Genomic DNA, 23,216 nt, shown 5'->3' with positions numbered 1-23,216 from the left:
CCCAGTAAAAGGAACAATTGTAAATAGGCCTTCAGTAATATGGTTGGGAGATGTGTGTGTGTGTGGGGGGGGGGTGGGGGGGAGTTGTTCCTTTAGTCCTGGGATTAGGTCTCAGACTTGCAGTGAGCCCAGGCCTCTGGACTGAACTTCCTAAGTGTTTCTCAGTTTTTTTCTCCTCCTCAGGGTGGGACCAGATGGCTAGTGTTGGCTGGAGTTGGGTATTTCCTTCTTCCCTGGTGGAAGACGAAAACTGGCTTGAATTAGGGGTTTGCCTTCCCCCAGGTCAGAGAGGCTCTGATTATACTCTGGGAGGGTTTATTAGTTTTCCCTGAGGGCAAGCGTATAAAGAAGAACAGCCATGTACTAGTGTGCTTCAAAATGGTTGCTTTCCCCCTCCCCTTGCTGGGAGCAGGAGACGATTGTTCTCTATATTTACCATGGAAACCTAGTCAGGCTTCTGGAGGTAAATCTCATAATATTGTGGGGGTTCTGGAACCTTCCATGGCTGGGTCGCTATGGAGTTTTTAACTCCTAGACTTGCCCATGCTGAGCCATCAACCATTTCTCAATTATGTTTCAGGTTTCCTATCCTGGCACTCATTCTGACGGAGGTGTCTGCTCTTGGTCTCTGCTCTGGTAAGTTTGTGACCCCCTGAATCACCTGTCAGTTCCCCAGTCTTGGGGGCAGCCATTTGTCGCATGTCCCCCCTTCTCTTAAGAACCTGAGAAGAGTTGTTGACTTCTCAAACTGTTTAACTTTTTACTTTTTACTTGTTCGAATGAAGTGGCAAGTTCTAAGCTCCTTACATGCAGAAATGAAAATCAGTGTTATTTTTTAAAGTAATTTTGAAACAAAAGTAAAACCTACTGAAGATTAAAATACAAGTAGATAACATTATAATTGATAGCATGGTATAAAAGACCATAATTTTTTAATCTATAGAGGAGTTCTCCTTACAGATGGTTAAGTTTGTATTTCTTCATAAAACATGTACATTGAGACATTTTTGGTTTCCTACATGTTGCAACTTATATCTAGGACTTTGATAGCTTAATGAGGAATAATATTTGATATTTGAGTCAGAGGTATCATATTTAGAAGTCTTTCAGACATTAATTTCACTTGCTTGACACTGAATTCTTATTCCATTAATTTATTCAAGATGATTCTAATCTTACATCCCTTCTTCTTTTCCTGAAATTTCCTATTTTCTGCCAACTAGTTGAAAAATTAACAAATGATATGTTTCGAACATAAAAAATAGTATTTTCTTTTTTTTCTTTCTTTCTTTTTTAACCAAGACTTAACCCAGAGTGAGGATGTTTTTGGTAGTTAAACCATACTTTACAGGGTGCCTAAAGTTGTCTATTAATTGCTTTGCCTATGTCAGGTTTTTTAAACATTCCTCAGACCATTGCACAGCCTACCCCGTACCGGTTACCATGTGAAGAATTCGTAGATACTAAATATAAGTTGGCATCTGTGCATGACACAGGAACCACAACAGACAAGATCATGAACTGTGGAGGCAAACCAATTGCAGTTGGATCCTCGCTCCATTACTCATCAGCTGTGCGACCTTGAGCTGATTATTTAACTGTCTTCTCATCTCTTTAATGAGGATAATAACAAGGCATGCCTTATAAAGTTGTGAGGATAAAATAAGTTAGATAAGTCAAACATTTGGGTATCTCCTGGTACATGGTAAGCACCAAGTGTTAGCTTTTATCTTTATCGTGAGAACAAACATCCAAGTATAACTTTTTCTTCCTTTTAGAACTTAGGAGTATACATTGACCAGTTACATTATTAGAAATGCCATGTGTTAATTTGAAAATTAGAGAGTTGAAACAGATTTTGTAACCGGAGAATGCAGTTTAGAAGGTTGACCGTACAATTTGGGTTACCTAGAGCAATCTTAGGTAACAATTATTGTCCTGGCATTCATTTTTTTTAAAAGATATAACTGATATGTAGCATTGTGTAAGTTTATAGTATAGCTTGTGTTGATTTGATCTATTTATATATTGCAATATGATCATCATAGTGTTAGCTAACACCTCTATCAAATTATTTCTTTTTCTGTGATGAGAATAATTAAGATCTAGTTTCTTAGTACTCTGAAGTTGATAATGCAGTATTGTTGACTATAATCACTATGCTGTAGGTTATTATCTACTAGTCGCAAGATGATCCCCCTTAACATCTCTCCAATCCCCTCACCTGCCACCTCTGGTACCACCATTCCACTTTCTGTTTCTATGGGTTGGAGCTTTTTTTAGATTCCACATGAAAGTGATACACAGTATTTGTCTTTCTCTGACTTATCTCACTTAGCATAATGCCCACAGGGTCCATCTGTCTTGTCACAAACAGCAGGATTTGCATCTTTCTTGTGACTGAATAATATTCCATTGTATGTATCCATGTATCTATTGACAGGCACTTCATGTTGTTTCAGTATTATTGGGAATAATGCTGCACCGAACACGAGAGTGTAGATATATTTTCAATACCATTTTCAGTTTCTTTAGTTATATACTCAGAAGTGTGGTTAGTGGATAATATGGTAGTTCTGTTTTTAATTTTTTGAGGAAATCTCATACTGTTTTCCACAGTGGCTGCAGGAGTTTGCATTCCCACCAACAGCGTAGGAGGGCTCCCTTTGCTCCTCATCCCTGCCAACACTTGTTAGCTCTTGTTTTCTTGATAGCCATCCTAAAAGGTGTGAGATGATAATCTCATTGCTCATTGATTTGCATTTCCCTTGATGATTAGTGATGTTGAGCATCTTTTCATGTACCTGTTGGCTATTTGGATGTCTTATTTGGAAAAATGTCTGTTCGGTTCTTCTGTGTCCTTGGCATGCTTTGAATACCCTTTCTCTCTCAAAAGTAAGCCAGTTTGGATGATAAATGTTATGAATATTCTGTAATCAAGAGAGTAAAACTATGTCACTGGAAGGATGTGGTTACGGTTAGACCTCAAACTTTTAAAAATTACTGTTACCTGATAAGTTGAAATAAAATGTTTTAGGCTTAAACACCTATTAGCAATTGGTAATTCATTCATTAGTTCGTTTAACAAATGTTTATGTAGTGCCTGTTTTGAGGATAAAGGTTTGAACAAGACAGAAAAGCTCCTTGCCCATAGAGTTGACTTTTTGTGAAAAAGATAGATAGTAGTAAGCAAACAAGTACCGAGAATAATTAACCAGAGTAGGCATAGTAAGTAAATGCTTTTTAATTGTTTTTGAAATAAATGAGAGATAACTGATTTTGATTAATGCTCTGAAGAAAATTAGAAGGAGAGTATCTGGATGATATACAAGAAAATGGAAATGGCCTAAATGTTCTATCTAAATTGCCTGGATTTGGCCAAGATAGCTGGGACCAGCCCTACTCCCATCCCCAGCCCTCTTCCAATGGAGGGTCTACCTCTGAGTTCAACTGGAGGAGAAATTGTCTCTCTCCACCTAGGCCCCAGGGTCTCCATAGGCTGTCAGTGGAAGTCCATGGGTAAATTTAATACCTGTAACAATTGACCTTCAAATCTAGACTGACTCTCTGGCATCCAAGCAGGATGATGTCCTTCATGAGTGAGGTTGCTCTAATGCCTGACTTACTGAAATGGAGAGAACTGAGGGAAGAAGATTTCTCCACCGTAAAATAGATCAAAACTACATACTCAAGATTGGTCTTCAGCTTGGCATATTTCTCTGGGTACTGGAAGAATCCATTGTATCCTTGCCTTCTCTCTAGATGATGCTAACCTCGAAGCTTTTGTATTTTATTTTAAAAGTAATGTGAAGTCATTGAAAAGCTTAAAGCTAAGCAATGACGTGATCTCATTTAAGAAAATGATTCTGTTGACTGTGTAGATAATGGATTGGAAAGGAGCAAGAACAAATGCAGGAAGGTCAGTTCACAAGTTGTGGGGATGGTGTGGCTTGGACAAGGACGCTGGTGGCATGAGGGGAGGAAATAGAGCAATTTGAGATACATTTTGCAAGACTTGTCGATGAATTACATATCGGAAATGGGAAAATGGAAGAGTTAAAACTAACTTTGTGTGTGGTGGTGGTAGTATTGTTTTCTTTGAGTCACTTGATGGTGATTTGGGGGCCTTGTCCACTTCCAGGGATCTCTCAGTGGTATGCTGGCCTGGGATGAGGAATATCCAGAGTGGTCACTGTACCTTACTCTAGTTCACCATTCAGCGGTAGTCATTGTTCCATAAAAACACGTGGGATAAGTTCTCTTTGTAGTACTGATTGTATTAGTGAGAATTTTAATACAGATGGTGAGAATATTCAGATCCAGTCCCTTGGGTCAGGATTCCATGAAGCCAACCTGCTCATCAGGACTCACCTATTAAGAGGGACTGAGAGGACTTCCCAGAAAGGGACTAGGGTATGGATCACAGTATCTATTTAAGTATTCCTTTAGTCCTTATTTAATTAGAGCTTTTCTAGTTCAATTTCCACATTGACATCTTTCCTAAGTATAATTTGGGGTGACAATTACTTGGATTTAAGATCATAAAGTTAAAAATACAGGGCTCCTAGTAAGCAAACTAATCCAATTCCAAGTAGGATGCAATATTGACAAAACATGTTGAAGCACCTGAAAAGGGGGAATGGGGATTAACATGATGCATAGGACTCTGTGATTTTTTCCCCAACTATCTTTGACATTGCACCAAATTTGGTATTACTAAATGTGACACTTCACCTATCATACTTTAAGTTTCTTCAGGGAAAAGAAAAATAAAGCAGTTTTTCTCTTGAGGAGTAAAGGACCAATGTTAAGTTGTTATAGCAACAAAGTCACAAGACATTAGAGAGAAGGTTGGTTCTTCAAAAGTTGCTATGACATGGTAATCATGCAGGAACAATGACATTTGTTTGAAATGCACTCATTGTTACCTGATTATAATTGTCCCCAGAATGTTCTAAAGAAGTTTTAGAATTCCTTCCTCAGAGCCCTTTAAAAAGTTACTAAGCCGACTATTTATTACTTTATTAAGAAAATTAGTCCCAGCATCTCACTGGGTCCAGTGTATTTAAGCCTATTTTCCAGTAATTAATGTATATCTGGAAACTGTTATATTGGCAAAAGGTGTGCATCACTTCCAGCTAGGCAGGAGTAGTGACCAACCACCCTTACAACTATTTAGTTGGGTTTTGAGTAGAGGGTGACATCAATATTTAGATGATTTTTATTCTTTATCGACTGCCTGGTCACAAATAAGATTGTCATGTATAAAATGTAAGGATCATGAAGTATATTATAAAAGTGTAGGTGTGTAGGTTGCTATCTGTTAATAAATCCATTCCGTTTCTGAGTAGAGTATCCTAGTCTTAAAATCCTTGGTTTTGGTATGTCTTCAGTAAATGTCAAAGTTTGATTAACTCTAAAATGGAGAATATATTACTTAAAGTTTTAACAGAAATATTTACATTTATCCCCAGTTTTAGTAGCAAAACACAATGGAAATGTCCCCAAATCTAATACAGTAACTTTCAGTCTTGCACAAGGATGTTTTCTACATACAAATTTCAGGTCCAATCCCTAGAGATCCTGATTCTGTAGGCTTGGAATGGTTCTCTGCTACCTACATTTGTTTCATTGGTGATTCTGGATTTGGACGAGAGGGCTGGGACCAGCCCTACTTCCACCCCAGCCCTTTCCTGATGGTGATTCATGGGTGATTATGTGTAACCTCGTCACTGTTTGAGGTCCTTGGGACTAATATTGTAGACAGGAAGCATCTTCTTCTTCTTCTTCTTCTTTTTTTAAGGTTTTATTTATTCATGACAGACACAGAGAGAGAGAGGCAGAGACACAGGCAGAAGGAGAAGCAGGCTCCACGCAGGAAGCCCGATGTAGGACTCGATCCCGGGTCTCCAAGATCATGCCCTGGGCCAAAGGCAGGCACTAAACCCCTGAGCCACCCAGGGATCCCTGGGAAGCATCTTCTTAAGTATTGTGAACATTGCTGAGAATTCTATAATGGGAATAGGCAAGATCATTCTTAATGTTGTACCAGAACTCTATTTCTAAAAAATCTATCAGTTCTTCAAAATCCGCCTGAAAAGGATTCTCCTGGACAATGGTCTCCATCCAACAGTGTTTGTCAATAATTCATAGCTGGAAGAATGTTCTGGGTCAGAGGGACAAATAGGTGGCCCTGATGCCAGCTGGGCCCTGCAGCCTTGCTGTAGTGGCTTGCACAGTGTATTTTAATTTGTTTTTAGTTGAACTAAACACTTATTTTTTTTTTTTTTGAACTAAACACTTTTAAAGATTTATTTCAGAGCATGGGGAGGGGGGAGGGCAGAGGAGAAAGGGGAGAGAAGCAGACTCCCTGGTGAGCACAGCGCCCCAAGCAGTTCATAGCCTGAACCGAAATCCAGAGTCTAATAATGCTCAACCGACTGCACCACCCAGATGCCCCTGAACAAAACATTTTTAAACTATGCTTCAATTTTTACCATTTAGTTTTTGTTTCTTTTGGAGAAGCAGAAGTTCTGGCAGCATGGGGCCTGCTTTTCCACTGAGGCTGGACCACGCTCTCCCCTCACACACAGCTGACTTCTCCAGGTTGTCAGAGCTGCCCTCTCCCAAACCGTATGTGCAGGAGTGTGCATTTGCATGTGTCCCTACTTTGCCAGGGCCAGCCTCATGGGCATGTGGTCTATGCACTTCCCCTGGGCCCTGCCAATTAGGGCACCAGATGGAGCCTTCATTTAGGCCACGGATCTGATTGTCGTTTTCAACTAACGTACTCTTCTACCATTTTCAAGATTCGGCTCAAGTATTTTCCTCCAGGAACCTTTATCAGAATTACCAGACTAACTTAAGTGCCCTTCTTCTGGGCTCCCAGGGCCCCTATTTATTTCAAGAAACAAATACAACATTACATTGAAAATATTTGTTCTTCTTCCACTAAGACAAAGGATGGGAAGTAGGTGTTGTACACGTGGACTATGTGTAGGCATAGAAAAGGTTGGTGACAGTCATTAGGAACCCCAATAAGGGCAGGGACTATGCCACTTAGACATGCATACATAAGGATCTGAGCTTCCGCTTGGGCCATAGCAAGTCTAGGATTTTGCTGACTACCACAAAGGTGAAGTCTTTGCCCATAAGAGAATTTGCATGTTAGTACCCAGAGCATAATAGGTATTAATAATCATTAAACTCTCAAAATCAAAAGAATAATACCATTTCTGGGGGATTCTAATGATTAATTGTTCTGTTTTGATTTTCCTCCTGCAAAGAGGATAAAGTGATCAATTTGCTTCAGGCTCAGGGTAGGAAACCATATCAGCTAATAATTTCCTACCTGAAGATTAAAGGTGAAAGCAAAAGATTTGTCAGCAGATGGGCTTTGAAACTGTCCTACCCCCAAGAGCCTCGTGCCTTAGGAATGAGGAAAGGAGAGAGTGGAGAAGGAAAAAGGTGAACGAGTACATAGCTGTGATTAGCTGGGGGGATAATAGAGCAGGGAAGATTCCTGTACAGAAATAAAGTACAAAAACACACCTTAACTAAATGAATGCCCTTAATATCCCCCAACAATAGCAACAGCAGCAACAAATGAGCATCAAGAGGAAAGCTTAGCAGTTACAGGCAGGTGAGTCACAGAATGAGGAAAGTCTTCTAAACCTCTCCAAGAGATATGTGTTAAGTTCTTGGTTAAGATCACTATGAAAAGCCAGTATCTTTATTCACTTAGAAATCTTGTAACATGGAGCTGATTTTGTTTTCTTTCATTTTTGGGTTCTTCAGAGAAATGGGAAGAAAAGAATGGAAGCAAAAAAAATGGGATAAACATGAGTTTACCTGCAGCAGTAAATGTCTAAATAGAGCCCATTTTTATTTTTAGAGCTCTCCATCCGTGTTCTAGACACTGAAACCCCTTCAGGGACAGATTTGTGCTTTGAGGCTAATAGGCAACCACGATATCACAGAGCTCTCCCTCCATGGGCTGGGAATGCCTAGGTGCACACAGTTCAGAATATTTCTTTATTAGATGAAGTATTTTTATCTGTCAGTTCATTTTACAAAGAGATCCTCCAGTTAGAGCTGTTATCTTTAAATGCTGGAAAATAAAGCAAGCCAAAAATCCAAAACTTATATTTGAACATGGGTTTTGTTTTTTTTTTTTTAAAAAAAAAAGCATAATCCATAGAAAAAATATAGCAAAAAAGAAGAAAACATGGAAATTCAAATATTGATTCTGTTGTCCTTTCATTTACATTTTGGTGTATGTTTCTCTAGATTTTAATGACATAAGTTTAAAAAAAATTTTTTTCCCCTTGCTATGCTTCCTTCTCTCAGGAAGATTTGTGTGCAACTCTGACTATTTTGGGGGGATAATTTCAGAAGATATATTTTCTGGGCTTAATCCAGTGTTCTTAATTGTCCCTTAGGGAAGTTGTACGGATGGATATATGCTCCACACTTGGAATGAGAGGGCTTCTCTCTACGTACTCAGCCCAGCACTGAAGAGTGTCCTTTTTATTTGGCAGCAAACACATACCTTCTTTGTATAAAATATACTTCCAAATTTGTGATTTTTATTTTCCATCTCAGTCTTACAGTGTATGTGGCTAATTTAATGCATATTTAGTTTAGAATGCTTTTTGTTTCGAGTGACGGAAAACTGAACTCGAATTGGCATAAGCACAAGTGGCAATTCATTGATTTGCATTGCTAAATATTCAGTTAGATCTCACTTCAGGCATTACTGAATACAGAGGCTCAAAATATTTTACAAAAAAAAAAAAATTTCCCCCTTTCTTATCCACTGCCTGTTTTGACTAGACTCAAATAGGCTCTTCCTTATGTCACAAAATGGTAGCCAGTAACTCCCAAGAACAGATACTTCCAGTTTCAAATAAAGCATAAAAGAACAAGTGCTTCTGTGCCAGCAAATATCCTGAGTCACTCTGCTGGGCTCAGGATTGGCCATGTGGTCATACAATATCCAGTTACCATAGGCCATGCTGACTGGCTTGATCCAAGTTACCAACTTCTTCTCTAGGATAAGTAGTCAGTAGCTCATAAATGTGGGAAAAGGGAGCTCATTAAGTGAATACCAAGGCTAAAGGCCAAAAGGAGGTGTTGAGGTAAATTGCAAATAGTCTCTATAACATCGTCCCTGTGTGTGTGTCTTATTTTTTTGACAAAACCGGATTGATAGGTTGTCTGTTCCTGGGTTTCCAAAGAGTAAGTGCTTGGGTGCTTGGATTAATTTGAAAAACTGTTTTCGGGGGGGGGGGGGGAGAAGAATCTCTACCTGTATCCTAATAATCCTTTTCATCTGCTTTCTTTTATTTTAATTGGTCGGTGTCATTCTAACTTCTTGACTCACATGCTCTGAGTTTGCCATTTAAGTTAAGGTGAAACCAGTTGGGCAAAAGCATGAAAACCACGTAGCTTTACAGAATGGATTCGGTAGTGCGCAAGTCGGAATATCTTACTTATTCCAACTCAGCTTCTTTTTTTTTTTTTTTTTTTTTAAAGATTTTATTTATTTATTCATGATAGTTACACAGAGAGAGAGAGAGAGAGGCAGAGACACAGGCAGAGGGAGAAGCAGGCTCCATGCACCGGGAGCCCGACGTGGGATTCGATCCCAGAGCCTCCAGGATCGCGCCCCGGGCCAAAGGCAGGCGCCAAACCGCTGCGCCACCCAGGGATCCCCCAACTCAGCTTCTTGATGAACAGTTTCCAGTTGTCATGTGACCCAACGATACCGATGGAGAAAGATTTCATCATATTCAAGTAAAAGGATTATCAGTGTCCTGTGAAAGATGAGTCTAAAAAAAAAAAAAAAGGCATCCTGAGGGAGTCCGTTGGGAATCACTCTAAAGGTGATATTATATATAGTTATGAATTGAGGGCCCTTTTGGCGCAAAAGGACATGGGTTACAAAGTGAGGTAAGGGGTATATGATGCGTATAAAGTTTCTTCATTGCAATAAGAACAGAATTATGTAGGGAAACGTACATCACACTATTTCGTGTTCATGAAACAGCTAGGGTTGCTTACCACTGTATCTGCCCTTGTGTTTGTGATGGCACTTCTTTAATTTACATGTGCTAACTACTTCCTTCTGCTTCTTAGAAAATAATAAATTGCTTACTATTATTAAGAGTAGCCACTGTTGGCTAGGCTGAGACATAATGAAGTGGAGCAGTTCCTAACTCTTATACTCAGGCATTTAACTAACAACAGTAAATGTCCTTTGTGTCCAGGACGATGTGTATTTTCATGGAAATAAACCACACAAAGGCCTCCAGACATATGCTTGCTAAATATCCCTGACTCATTTCTCACTGAACATTTTTTGAGCATTTTCTTTAACTTGATGCTGTCAAACATCACCCGCTCCTGTTGTATTTTTGTACCCCACAGTCTATACAACCGCATTCCAATCTTTTGAATAAAATATCTTAGAGCCGTGTTTGTTAGATGATAGTCAAGAAGCCAGCCACTCGGGGCCCAGATGGCGTTGCCTCTGAGTAAATGAGGAAGATCCAAGATGAAAAACCTTTCACTTCCCAATGCAGTCTGACTGGAGCACAAGCAAGGTTAATTTACAAAACAGCATGATAGTTGACCCTGGCGACGCCTCAACACATTAATCTTGTGTCTAAGTGGCAGGCGGTGTGAAAGACCTCGCCTCATCCACCTCATGAAATACTCTACATAAACACGGAGTGAAATTCATAAATTATATTTAAATATGGCTTTTTGTGGAGTCTGGTGGTGGGGACAGTAGCGCCGCGTTGCCCGGGTTCAAGTCCTGCTTCTGCCCTAAGAGGTTCTGTGACCTTAGGTAGTTGCCTCATCATCTTGGTATCTCAGTTTCCACATTTGGAAAATTAGATTACTACTAGAAACCTACTTCCTAAGCTTATGGAGGAAAAAGTGGAGCGAGTTGTTCTATTGAAAGCTCTGGTAACAGCGACTCCCTAGAGCAAGCGTGCTAGTTTCGCATTTATCTTTTGGTGGGGCTGCCCACACGTCCTCTACCCTCTGCCCAACATTTTGGGGCCTACCCGTTATAATACACAGTGCCCAGGTGTTGAAAGTGATGATGCCTGTGACCTTAAAAGGCTGTTCACACAGTGAATCAAACAGGTGTTTGGCCTTCTGTGACTTGGCCCCTCCTCAGTCTGTGGAGAAAAGTGGCAGCACAAGAGGATCAAAGACTTGGTGCCTGGTTTCCCCCTCCACCTCCCCTCCATGGATCAGGGCTTCTCAGACTTCTCTAGGTGGAGGTGATGACCCCTAAAAACAACAGGAAAGAGAAGGGAGTATGTGATTCCTGGGGGGGGGGGGTGGGTAGGAAGACTGCAGTCCTTGTCCCATGGGGGGGGTGGCACACATAGTCTGTAGGCCTCTCAGCACGAGCATTGTGGCCCGCTCTCCTCTCTGGATTCCTCCGATGCCAGCTCCCAGAAAGCCCGGTGGCCTCACCCCCTCCGAGCCAGTCCCTGACCCTGCTCTCTGGCTTCAGGGTAGCAGAACTAATCAGCCTAAGCTTGCTGTTTTCCTGCACATAATGTCTGACAACATTGAGCCCATGTAACCCCCAGAAGGTGTGCTGCCTAACCGGAGACCTGAAACTCTTCAGGTGAAACCCTGTGAGCAGGAGGGCTGTTAGTCTTCCCAAAACAGAGATGCACTGAGGAATGCACCTGCTCTCCCTGGAGATTATTTCTCTGCCAGAGCAATTGGTTATAAAGAGCCTTTTTAAAGTCCTGGTTCAGCTTCGCCTTCAGTTTAGGGGAAGACAGAGCGGAGGCCGGAAGGGTGAGGCCTCAGCCGGGTGCCAGGCAGGTGACAGGTCTATAAATGCTCACCGCAGTTTATGGTTATGCTATCACTGTGGCTGAAGAGCGAGGGTAGCCATCTACAAGGACAGAGAAGGTAACCAGACGGGGAAAGAAATTTAAGAGCCTTGGAGAAAATCAAGCCTTAACAATAGCATCAAAAAAAGTAAGTACTTGAAGTGAAATTGGACCACTTTGGAGAAAAAGTGAAAATGTTCACTGCCTAGGCATTTCCTTAGACTCTGAGAAGCAGCTCCACTTTCAGCCTCAATCTGCTTGCTCCTTGACTTGTGGGATCTTCCAGATGGCAAGCAAATCATGGTTCCAGGCTCACTTGGCTCAGAATCTTGGCTCACGTTTCTTATTCCATTTGGACTTGTTAACAAGGATCCAGATTGTCTAATTCATGAATAGCTTATAAAGCACAAGACACCCTAACACTAGGAACTGTCCCCAATGTTGTCTCTCTCAGCCCTACGTGGGGTTCTTAGAATTCCCACCATAAGAGAGCAGACAAAGATGGCCCCAGGAAAAGGAGGCGGCATCTCCATCATGTCCATGTGGACAAATAGCCAAGGATCACTAATATCTGGACAGCTGAAAATGTGAAGTCCGTGTTCGATCCGAAACTCTGCTCCAGGAATGGTGGCCTCTGTTTTCCTCAAACCCCAGAAAAGAAGTACTTTTATTATTACGGCCCCATTGTACAGTAAAATAGCTATTAGAGTTCAGTCATCCTAAACCAATTTTTTGTACCTTCAAAGGGTCTGAAAGAGTAGATTTTATCTATTTCATCAAAATATGAGTGTTTAAAGTGGGGAAACAATGAAGCAGGATCTTACTTAATGCTCCTGAACAAAAATTTCAGTCTGCACAATGTTACACATTAAATATGAAGCCCTCCAGGAGTCTACAGTTTCCTTTTATTGGTGTGCTCTACCTTGTTGGTTGTTTACAAAATTGAGATCCAGATTATTTAAAATCAGATAATCATGACTTTTGACTATTCTTCTTATGATAGTACCATGCCCCACTCCAAGTGTTTTCCTCCTAATATCAGTGATTTCTTTCATAGTTTTTATGGTAATCATTATTTTTTAGCTGTGTCTTAGCCTTTCTAAAGTTCATTAGAACCAAGATTTGTTTTTCTTGTTCAGTGTTATATTCTCAGCTTCCAATACAGAGTCAGTACATAAGAAGTGCCACATTAATGTTAGTGAAATGCATTAACCTGGCCCTGTTTCTTGATGTCACATTTACAGATGAAGAAATGAGATTGAGTGGAGTTGTATTTGGTATGTTGGAGATGTTTTGTTCAAGGCAAAATCCAGAAGTGAGCCCTGGCCTGCTGACTCTTGGAGAGATGTTCCCTTTTAGAACAAGTTGCCTCTTTTCATATGCTTAAAAGAAGAAAAAGTTCTCAGCCTCCTCCAAGTGCATCTTAGAATCACCGTGGGAGCTTTGTCAAATCCCAATGCCCATATGCCACTCCTCATCAATTACTTAGAATCAGTATGTTTGAAGTTCTGTGGAAGATTCCAATGGGCTTTAAAGCCGAGAAGCTCTGTGTGTGTGTGTGTGTGTGTGTGTGTGTGTGTGTGTGTGTACACATGACCATTCTGTGTGTGTGCACCCACAGGTGTGCAAGGGCAACCCCAGAGTTTGGATTTCATTTAGAAGCCAGGGAAGGGTTGGTTATATAAGCTTTGGCCAATGTATTTAATCAAGCCTGTGCTTATCCAAAGTGTAAAACTGGTCTGTTCAGAACACTGGTTCAGTGTAAGAAAAGCTCTGGCCGTCTCGTGATGACTTTTGAATCCCAGCTGTTGGTTGGCTGTATTGTTGACATCTTCCCCAGATGATTCTCGAGTCACCATGCTTTGAGAAGTCCTACCTGGCTTACTATGTAGGACAGTTCAGGGGAAGGAGTGGAAGGACAGCAAAATAGCCAATTACTCTTCTAATGCGGTTCTCTAAACAAAAGTAGGGAAGACTTGAACTCAGGTGGTAACGGTGGCGACACAGTGGAGGGAATAGGAAGGATACTGAGACATTGTGCAAATAGCTCTACAAAAGTTGGCATCTGATTAAATGTGAATGCTATGGGTTGTGGGGGGACTTCGGAGAGCCTTAACAATGGTGCCTAGCCTGATTCCAGAAGTAATTTGTTACCCACATGTGGTAAATTAATACTTTGAGTGACAGTGTACCAATTTGCAAATTACTTCTTTCAGGGCATTAATGACTGAAGAGCATAATCACCATGGCATTATTTTTATTAGCATTAGCATTAATAAATATTTCATGAGCAACCAAAAATTACAGCGCCTATACTTTGAAGAATAGGTATTCCTCCAAAATATGAAATACAAACCTCAGGCTATCACCAGTGCCAAAAAAAATTCTGTAAATATTTATAAATAACAATTCATTTGAGTAGAAGATTAATTGAGATGAGTTGCAATTATGCTTAATGTTAAGTAGTTTTGTTTATGTCATTATAAATTGGAGGGCTTGAAGAATTGAGCAGCATGAATTCCAGTAACAATTTAGCGGCAACATTGGAAGAGTTTTATAAACTCTCTACATCTCAGTTGCCTTATCTGTGAACTGAAGAAAATAATTTATTTTAATCCACCTGACAGCAACAGTCTAAACCAGATTTTTTTTCTCCCTTACTGTAGGTCTTCAAGTTAAAAAAAGAAGAAAGAAGAAAGAAAGAAAGAAAGAAGAAAGAAAGAAAGAAAGAAAGAAAGAAAGAAAGAAAGAAAGAAAGAAAGAACAATGGAAGTAGATAGTTTAGGAAAAGCACTGGATCACGAATCTAATGTCTTGTGATCTAGTCTCTTTTCCATATGATGCAAGAATTAGACAGTTTCTTTTTTTGAGCTCTAAAGTTCAAAATTCAATATCACCGAATATGCTATTTTCAGGAGGATGAGGGGAGCACGATAATGGGGGAATTTCTGGAAAGATGAGGAAGCACAGTCCTCTGGATCTAAGGGGAAAAGAGTCCTAGAATTGCTCTCGAGATTTTCTTTGTCCAACGATTGTATGAAAGTGCCAGAGGCAGGAGATGACAATGCGAGATCTTTCTATAATATTTTTAAAATTTTTTTCTGATAGAGGTGATTTTGTTGCCATTTTCAAATTTAGGGAGACAGGCTTTTTTATTATGGGAAAATTTAAGAGAATTTGCAAGAAAAGTCTTTTGCTTTGTCCAAATGCCAAAGATGCAATCAAGAAGGCACTTGATTTTGTGGCATTTTTGCAGATTCCTTTTCACCATGCTTGTGTAGGCATGTAAGTAACATAAATTAATGATTTAGTAGGATTGAGTTGATGAAGTGCAGCAATAAAGACTGCCAGGTACAGGAATAATTCAGTCTTTTATTTTAAGCCACTCGAAAGCTATAACACCAGAGGGAAATAGTCACACCATCAGCAAGCCCATAGAAAATGCTTTCACACCATTGGAAAAGGCTCTGCCAAATTTCTCAAAAAATTATGAAGTGAACTAGACAAAATAAGCCAAGCCATCAAACATCAACAAGACAGGTGTGAGTGGCTGGTAAGCACCATTTCCCTGACACATGTCATTTAGATGAGCAAGCCAGAGGATTATATAAAATGCAAATACAAAATGATAATATCGAGCACCGAGACCACTACTTCAATAAGATTACTTTGAGGGGGAAAAACGTTAAAATTAGAATTCTTAAGAGTGTGGTACTGAGATCTGATAAAAATGACAAAGTTACTTAACAGGAAATGTAGAAAGTACCAAAGTTAATCAGTTTGGAGGAAAGAAATAATTCAAATATTTATTGAAGAAAGACCTATGTGCCAGACTTTGAGCTCAGGTACATCAGATGCCTCGGTGGAGCTTACATTCTGGAGAAAGAAAAACAGACAATAACTATAGCAAATTAGTGTGTTAGAAGGGGTGTGCACTGGATAAAAAGAAATAGTGTAAGGGACTGAAGTTGGGGGTTCACCCAAGGAGGATATAGACAGAGTAGTCAGGGTAGGATTCACTGAAATGTAAGCAAACACTCGAAAACTCTAAGAACATTGGCCATGACGGGCGGGGGTAGGAGGGTGGGGAGGGGGTGTTTCTTCCTCCAGACAGAAGGAACAGATAGAGCCAAAGTCCTGAGAGGTGAGCATGCAGGGCATGATGTGAAACAGCAAATTTAGTTAGTGTGACTCCAAAGGCAAAAATGAGCAGGGGAGCTGGAGGTAAGCAGAGGTCAGAGAGCAAAGTGAGGTGAGCAGACCCTGCAGTCAGGTTGAGCCTGGAGGCCAGAGTAGGAAAAATGTTGGATTTTACACAGGGTTTTAGGTAGAGGGGTGATATTATCGGCACAGAGGAGGCCACACTCCTGTGTTGAGACTAGACAGGAGCCGGGCAAGGAAGCCTACGAGGAGGCTGTGGGGTATAGAAAAACAAGCAGCAGGATTTTCATGAAATGTGCTCCTCGCTGATTATCCATGAAGGGACCGGGTTTCGTGGTATTTATCACTATCTGCTTCCCCAGGCTGACTCATAGCCAAGTGCACATGAAGCCGTGGATTTCAGAAGGCAGGAAGGGAATTGCTCAAACCTGGAGATTTGGTTTCTTTTCTCTTCAAACGTCTCCTGCAGAGAGTGCCCCCCATTCTTCTAGTTCAAGTACTTACTTTCTCTTCTGAAACCAAAGCCATGTTGCTGGTTCCTCCTTCTTGCATGGGCCCTAATTCTTTGCCTCTAAATAACTTCTAGTTGCCACTTGGTCGCAAGAAGTCTTTCAGTCATCCTGGGTTAAAACCAGTCTTTCATGGTTCCTTCTCTCATAGATGTAGGTTGTCTGTGAAAAGCATTAATGCTTCTTTCAAAATACCTCTTGTACAAATTGTTGGGCTTTCCCCCCATGTCTATCACCTAAAACAAAGTACATCTCATCCTTGTATTACTGTACGTTTCCCAAGAGTGCCCTACTAGAGCCTCCCTAAGACTCCCATAAACACAATATTCATTGATCTACAGAACCCTTCAAAGGTCTACAATGTATAACCTGGCATCTAAAGAAGGACCATTGAATGTATAAATATTGTTAGAAGGAACAAAGGAAAAAGTCAATAGTTTAGACTGTATGATGATTAATACCACAGTATATCAAAAATGTAATGATTTGAAAGATAGACAAAGCAGGAAAAGTAAGTTTTACCAATGTGAGTCCATGTTGCCATAATCCAATTGGATAAGCTGTTTTCAGTGGTGACATTGGTTGTCAATAGGGTATTGGTGGGAGGTTAAACAGATACAATGTTTCTATAAAGCAATCTGGTAATACCTAGTGAGAATTTTTTAAAAGTCCCATTAGCAGTATAATTAAAAGTTTATTCATTTAATTAAGGATGGAGAATTTTAGTAAAAAGACATATATTTTAAAAAAGACATTTATAAATATATTTTCGAAGAATTAGTTACAAAAACAGTTTTTCCCTATCCATCCCATCTTCTCTGTCTTTACTGTTCCTCTGTCTAGAGGCCTTTGTCAGCACTCTAAAGTGTTCTTCTCACTGGCCTCCAGTGCCCCCTTCTAACGCATCCTCCACACTTGCCACAAGAATGAACTTCCTGGAAACGTTGTTCTCAGTGACACTGTCTGCAAGGATGGGAAAGTTCTGTGGATGGATGGTCCAGTATAGTAGCAGCTTAGTTGCATAGGACTATCGGGCAGGTAATGTGTGGCTAGTGCAACCGAATTTTAATTTTATTTGATCTTAACTAAGTTAAATTAAAACGAAATTGCACGTGGCTGGTGGCTACAGGATTGGATATTGCAGCTCTAAAACACACATACCTTTTGCTGACTAGGCATGATCCTCTGAATAGCTTGTTAGTAAAGTAGATGCCAGGGTTTTATTTTGTTTTTGTTTATAGAAGAAAACGGCAAAGCCCTATTGGACTGTAGTCATTTTTCCCCAGAGACTGAAGGTAAGGGGCTAGATGAGTTGGGCATTTTCCTCTTTCTTTAGAGATGGACAGAACCAACAAAGGACAGTAATAGCCTTGGCCTAGGCTTGGACAGATGGTTGACACAGGGCTGACCCAACTTTCACCACCCCCAAATTCAAAGGTTTATTTATATTTTAAACAGAAGACATAGTACTTTCCTGTTCCCTTCCCTACCAGTAATTTCAAGGGCAGAAATCAATATGGCACATAGTAAAAACATATTAACTCCATTGCATTAAAAATTTTTGTTTAAGCCACATGAGCAGGATAAATCTGTTAGTAGGTCCTCTGAATATGAATTATCAATCTCCAGTGATTTTGAGGGAATTCTGGGCAAAATTTAAAGCACAAAAGTACACATTTCTTTCCATGTTATAGAAAAAACATTCATGATCTGGTCCTTCCAACTCTCCAGTTTGGTCTTGTGTATTACTCCATGTTTTCCCACCACCCTATACCCATTTTGCCAAGCCATGTGAGCTAGTTGATACATATTGAGTATTCCTACTCACTGGGAATTTCTTATGTGCTAGATAACTGTCATACATTTTTCATTTAATTTTTTATAATTTCATGGGGGTAGACCTATCATCCCCATTTCACAGATGAAGAAATTAAAGCTTAGCTTAAGTAATTTACCCATTACTGTATCACCAATATTTAGCATGATAGCAGGAACTGTGTGCCAGAGCAATCGGTGAGATATGCATAAAGCAGCATGGATGGATCCCAAAAACTTGATCTGACTAAAAAAAAGAAAAAAAAATCCAACGTGCAATATCATTTACTAAAATTAAAAACTATATGCAAAAAATCTTGACACATTTAATGGAATATATGCACACACACCACATGCATATGTGTATATATATTTATGCATATATTAAGATGAATGAGTGGGACAGATGGGAGTGGGGGACATGGATAAAAGAAAATGAATGAGTGGATGGATGGATGGATGGATGAATGAACGAATGAATGAAACTAAAGAAGGGTCTTGTTTGAGCCAATTATAATATGTCAGCAGGACCTGAAGATAGAGGCAGGGACAGAATAAAATAATGTGTGAAATCGAAAAGTTTCCTTTGTGTAGAAAGTACTTGTATTGGAGAATGATGATACGAGGAATTGTGAATTGCCTTCTGAAGTTTTAAAAACAAATCTATCACAGTACGTGCATTGCTGAATGAAAGCACTGGGTGCCCAAAGTGGGTATTTTAGCAACATCCCCGTTATTACTCATAAGGGATGTTATGTTTCACTACCAGGAGCTGAGAGAGCAGTTGATGTCATTTTATGGTTGGTTTGCTGTTTATTTTCCAGGTATCTTAGTTGTCTACTGCATGATTATTTTTACATATTGTAAAAAAATTCTCAAAAGAGTTGTTAGGTACTTAATTTGCCTGGCATATTTCTTTGTGTATTATATTTAACAGAAATATATTATATTTAACAGAATTATATATATATCTGTATGTGTCTCCTACTATGAGCCAGAAACCATGCTAAGTTCTTTAGTGAATATCAAATACTTCTGATGATTAGGAAATAGGAAGTAGATAGCCTCCCAAAGCTTGAATTTTTTTTTCTTACCATCAAAGCTTATCGTGTTTAGTATTAAATTTAGTCCTAACGTCTAGAACAATCAAATTTATGCTAGCACATGCAGATTGTTTTAATTATATAATCCCGGCCCATCATTCCAGGCAATGATATCAAAGAAAGATTAAACTGCAGCCCTGTCTAGCAAAATGTGATACTTAGAAAGATCTTATGTGCAAGAAATTTGATCCACATTAAATTACTCTTCAACGTGTTTGTCAACATTTTGCTTCCCTTTGTGTTCATCTGTGTACATATTTCTCACCCAAATGACTGGCATCCGGAAAATATTTAAAAAGTGACATCTAGTCCAAAAAAACCCCCACCATTCTTTCTCCTTGTTGTTGTTGACTGACTAAATCTGGTTCTAATACTGAGTGGAATTTCCAAACATGACCCTGGGGCAAGAGAGAAAGCAAAAGTCAACATATTTCCCAAGGTATTAAACCTATCAGAAGGAAGTTCTAGTGTTTCCTTAAACACACACAATGCAAAATGAATCAAGATATGATGTCATGCTTTATTGAAGTATTTATTTTCATTACAATTCACACAGTTCTTCAAGGTCAGAATGACACTGGTCCTACTAGAAAATATGGGATTTGTGTTGCATAAATCATTCTCTTTAGAAAACAAACCATGAATTTTCATGAATTTGGGACATAGCTCTAGGAGCTAGATGATATCAAAATTCAAAGATAAGGGACAGAGTGTCTTTTTTTAAAGGCTTCATTGGAAAAAAGTTTAACTTTTGTGGTTATGCTGGAAAAAAAAAATGCAAAGACCAGTACAGCCTATCCTTTTTTCTTTTAGAAGTTGTGGAGGTCTTTTTTTCAGCAGTGTGATTCCCTGACATCCCCCGACTCTGCCATTCTACTCAATTTCCTCTCACATCTTCTGTACAGCCCCCTCCCACATACACAGGACAGAAGTGGGACAAGTGGAGAAGAAAATGATGAGAGTAATGCCGAGGGAAGACAGCAGTGTGTTTAACATCACAAGATCAGAGGGAGCCCAGAAGCAGAACCTAGAAAAATCCTTTCACAGCATGCAATATAGAACAAAAATCCCTAGAAAACTCAAATACTACTATTATCATGTTTCAAAACAAGAAAGCTAAGAAAGGTGACAAAAGGACCCAAGAAAGGCTAGCACATACTTTTAGCCACCTGTGTGTCAGGTGGGAAGTTTTCATCAGAACGCTTTAATTCTTGTCTTTGATGTATGAGCCCAATCAAGACAATAATGTGTCCTTGAACCAAAATGAATCCCCTATGATAGGCTCTATCACTCGGGGTGATAAACAAAGCTTTTAAAGACATAAACTAGCTCCATAGGTGGCCTCCACTCACTCCAAGAAAGCTTTTGATTAAAAGAAAAAAAAAATGTATGGAGGAGCAAAGTTGAATGAAGGCATACAGAAAGTTTTATTGCATTCGGAAGAAATAAACATGAAAATGAGGCCTCTTCAGTAACTCTACGAGGATGGACAAATGGAAGAAGCCAGACCATCAGATAAAAGGAGAAGGAACAACTTCGCCTCCATGGCCTCAAGATTTTTACTTTGAGGAGCATAACCATCGAAGGTTGAACTACCACCTAATTCTTCTCCACGGGGTTGCCTGACTAGCTCAACCACAAATAAGACCTCTGCTCAATGGGCTTTGCTGAGAAGGTTGAGGCGCAACCTGCAGGAAGCATGGACCCACTGGTGCTCCATTGGATGGCAGCCTTCACAGATGAAGGGATGAATCCTGGGCAAACAAGTGACAGAAGCCAAAAAGCAGAGAAATGGAAGAACAATGGGAAATGGAGAAATTGAGATGAGATTTTCAGCATGAAGAGAAGTTCTAATGGAAAGGAATTTCTCCTGGTTTGAATGTTAGAAGGCTACAATAAAAAATGGAATCTCCCCCGCCTGGTGAGAATGGAAATACGGAAGGACTAGTTAGTGGGTGACTCACAAGAAGAAGCAATTATACCTTTCAGGCTTTGGAGCTGGTCAGGGGAAAACAGAATTGAGAGTCCTGTTAGTAAACTCACCCTTGAATTTCTCAGGATGCGGAGGACTTAGACGTGGCTGTGAACGGTGCTAAGTCACTCACTTTAACTCTCCGAAGGCACAGTTTTTAGAACACTCACACACTGTTGGGGGATAAGTTTGGTTGGATTCAGTTAGCTGCTGTTTTTCTAGGAGAAATAAGTGAAAACTACATGAACCAACATTTCCAAAGCTACTACACAGAAGTTCTGGCAAATTTGGTGGTTTGAGAGCAAGGGTATTACCGTCTGATTTCATTGCAGAAAAAAACATAAAATAGGATGTTTTACTTTTTTCGTGTTTAACTTTTCAAGCTTAAATGGTAAAAAACTATGGGAATGAAAAAAAAATGGGAATGTGGCAAAGCAAACGTCAATAAGAAGATACAATTTAAAAAAGAGTTGAAAATATCCTTTGTTATTTATCATCTTGTAGTGGAATAAAAGTGAATGTGATGAAATCACAATGGACTAAACTGACTTTCTCCTACAATTCAAAGCATTGGGCCAATTCTTCAAATCATGTACAGATGGTAACAATTCTTGAGTTGTCTTCATAATGAGGGACTGGTGAGATAAGAAAACTTTAAATCAATATTTATTACCCAAACATACTTAAACCATATCTTTCATTTTTCTTTTACCAAATCTATGGTTTTCAAATTAGAACTGCTAACAATCAAAGACCTTTATAAATTCACCTATCATTAGAACCCTGTTTTTGACAGTTCTACATTGAATTGTTGAAAAAGTGCTTCAAGAAAGCATCAAAATATCTATAACTATTAATGCCCATAAGGAAACCATGTACTAATGCATTTAAATAGTCGCCACTGTTTTATTCAAATGATTTTAAAGATTCGAGATGAATGATTTTTAGTTTAGCATAGTACAGCATTTTAATACAAATGAATCATTGGTTTAAAATGATTTAAAAATATTTGGCCTTTAAACATTGTTAGCATTTTTCCCCCCGGCATAAAAAGTAGAGATTTGGGAAATACAGATTATTAGAAAAAAAAAAAAGAAATTATGAAAAAGATTCTAATCTCACTAATTAGGTTCAACCACGGTTAAATATTAGTATATTTTCCTGAGGGAGAGAGGGAAGGAAGAAGGGAAAGACAGAGGATATTTTATCATATTGAGGATTGGTTTAAAAAACAAACAACAATATATTCTTATATAAAAGATAGTGATACTTATAAATATTTGTTATAACAGTTTGCCCAATTAGCCATTTTGCCTACTGTGTTTTCATGTTTCTGAGTACTTGTCATTTAAGTTTTTGCGAATTCACATGAGTTGGTCTTATAAAAGGTATGACCTCCTCTGAGGTGGGTTTTGTTTGTTTTTGGAGAAATAGTTCTCAAACACTTACTTCAGGGTCGTCTTACTCTCTTAAAAACCAGTGAGAACTCCAAGGAACTTTTATTTATATTGGTTATATCTCTCAATAGTTGATTAGCGATAAAAACCAAGACATTTAAAAAATCTGTACATTAAAAAAAAAATCTGTACATTAATTCATTCAAAAATAGCATTAATAAATTCTTCATATATTAACACAAATGGCATGTTTTTTGTGAAAAATAACAGTAAGTTCCAGGAAAAAAATACTCAGGAAAAAAATGTTAATTTACCTTTTTGCCAATCTTCTTCATATCTGACTTAATAGCAAAGAGCCAGTCTAATGTCAACTTTTTTATTCAATC

At 39.1% G+C, this 23,216-nt stretch overlaps 1 long non-coding RNA gene across 1 annotated transcript; it reads left to right on the top strand.

Annotated features, from left to right (window-relative positions):
- The first annotated feature begins 500 nt into the window (after positions 1–500).
- Positions 501–23,062, top strand: LOC112670786 (uncharacterized). The gene is made up of 3 exons (XR_003143227.3): positions 501–636; positions 14,540–15,426; positions 20,367–23,062. It is a non-coding gene; the product is annotated as an uncharacterized LOC112670786 (long non-coding RNA).
- The last annotated feature ends 154 nt before the right edge of the window (positions 23,063–23,216 follow it).

Source organism: Canis lupus, chromosome 14 (assembly GCF_003254725.2).
Source record: "Canis lupus dingo isolate Sandy chromosome 14, ASM325472v2, whole genome shotgun sequence".
Classification (NCBI taxonomy): Eukaryota; Metazoa; Chordata; class Mammalia; order Carnivora; family Canidae; genus Canis; species Canis lupus.
This window is presented reverse-complemented; position numbering and strand designations above follow the sequence as displayed.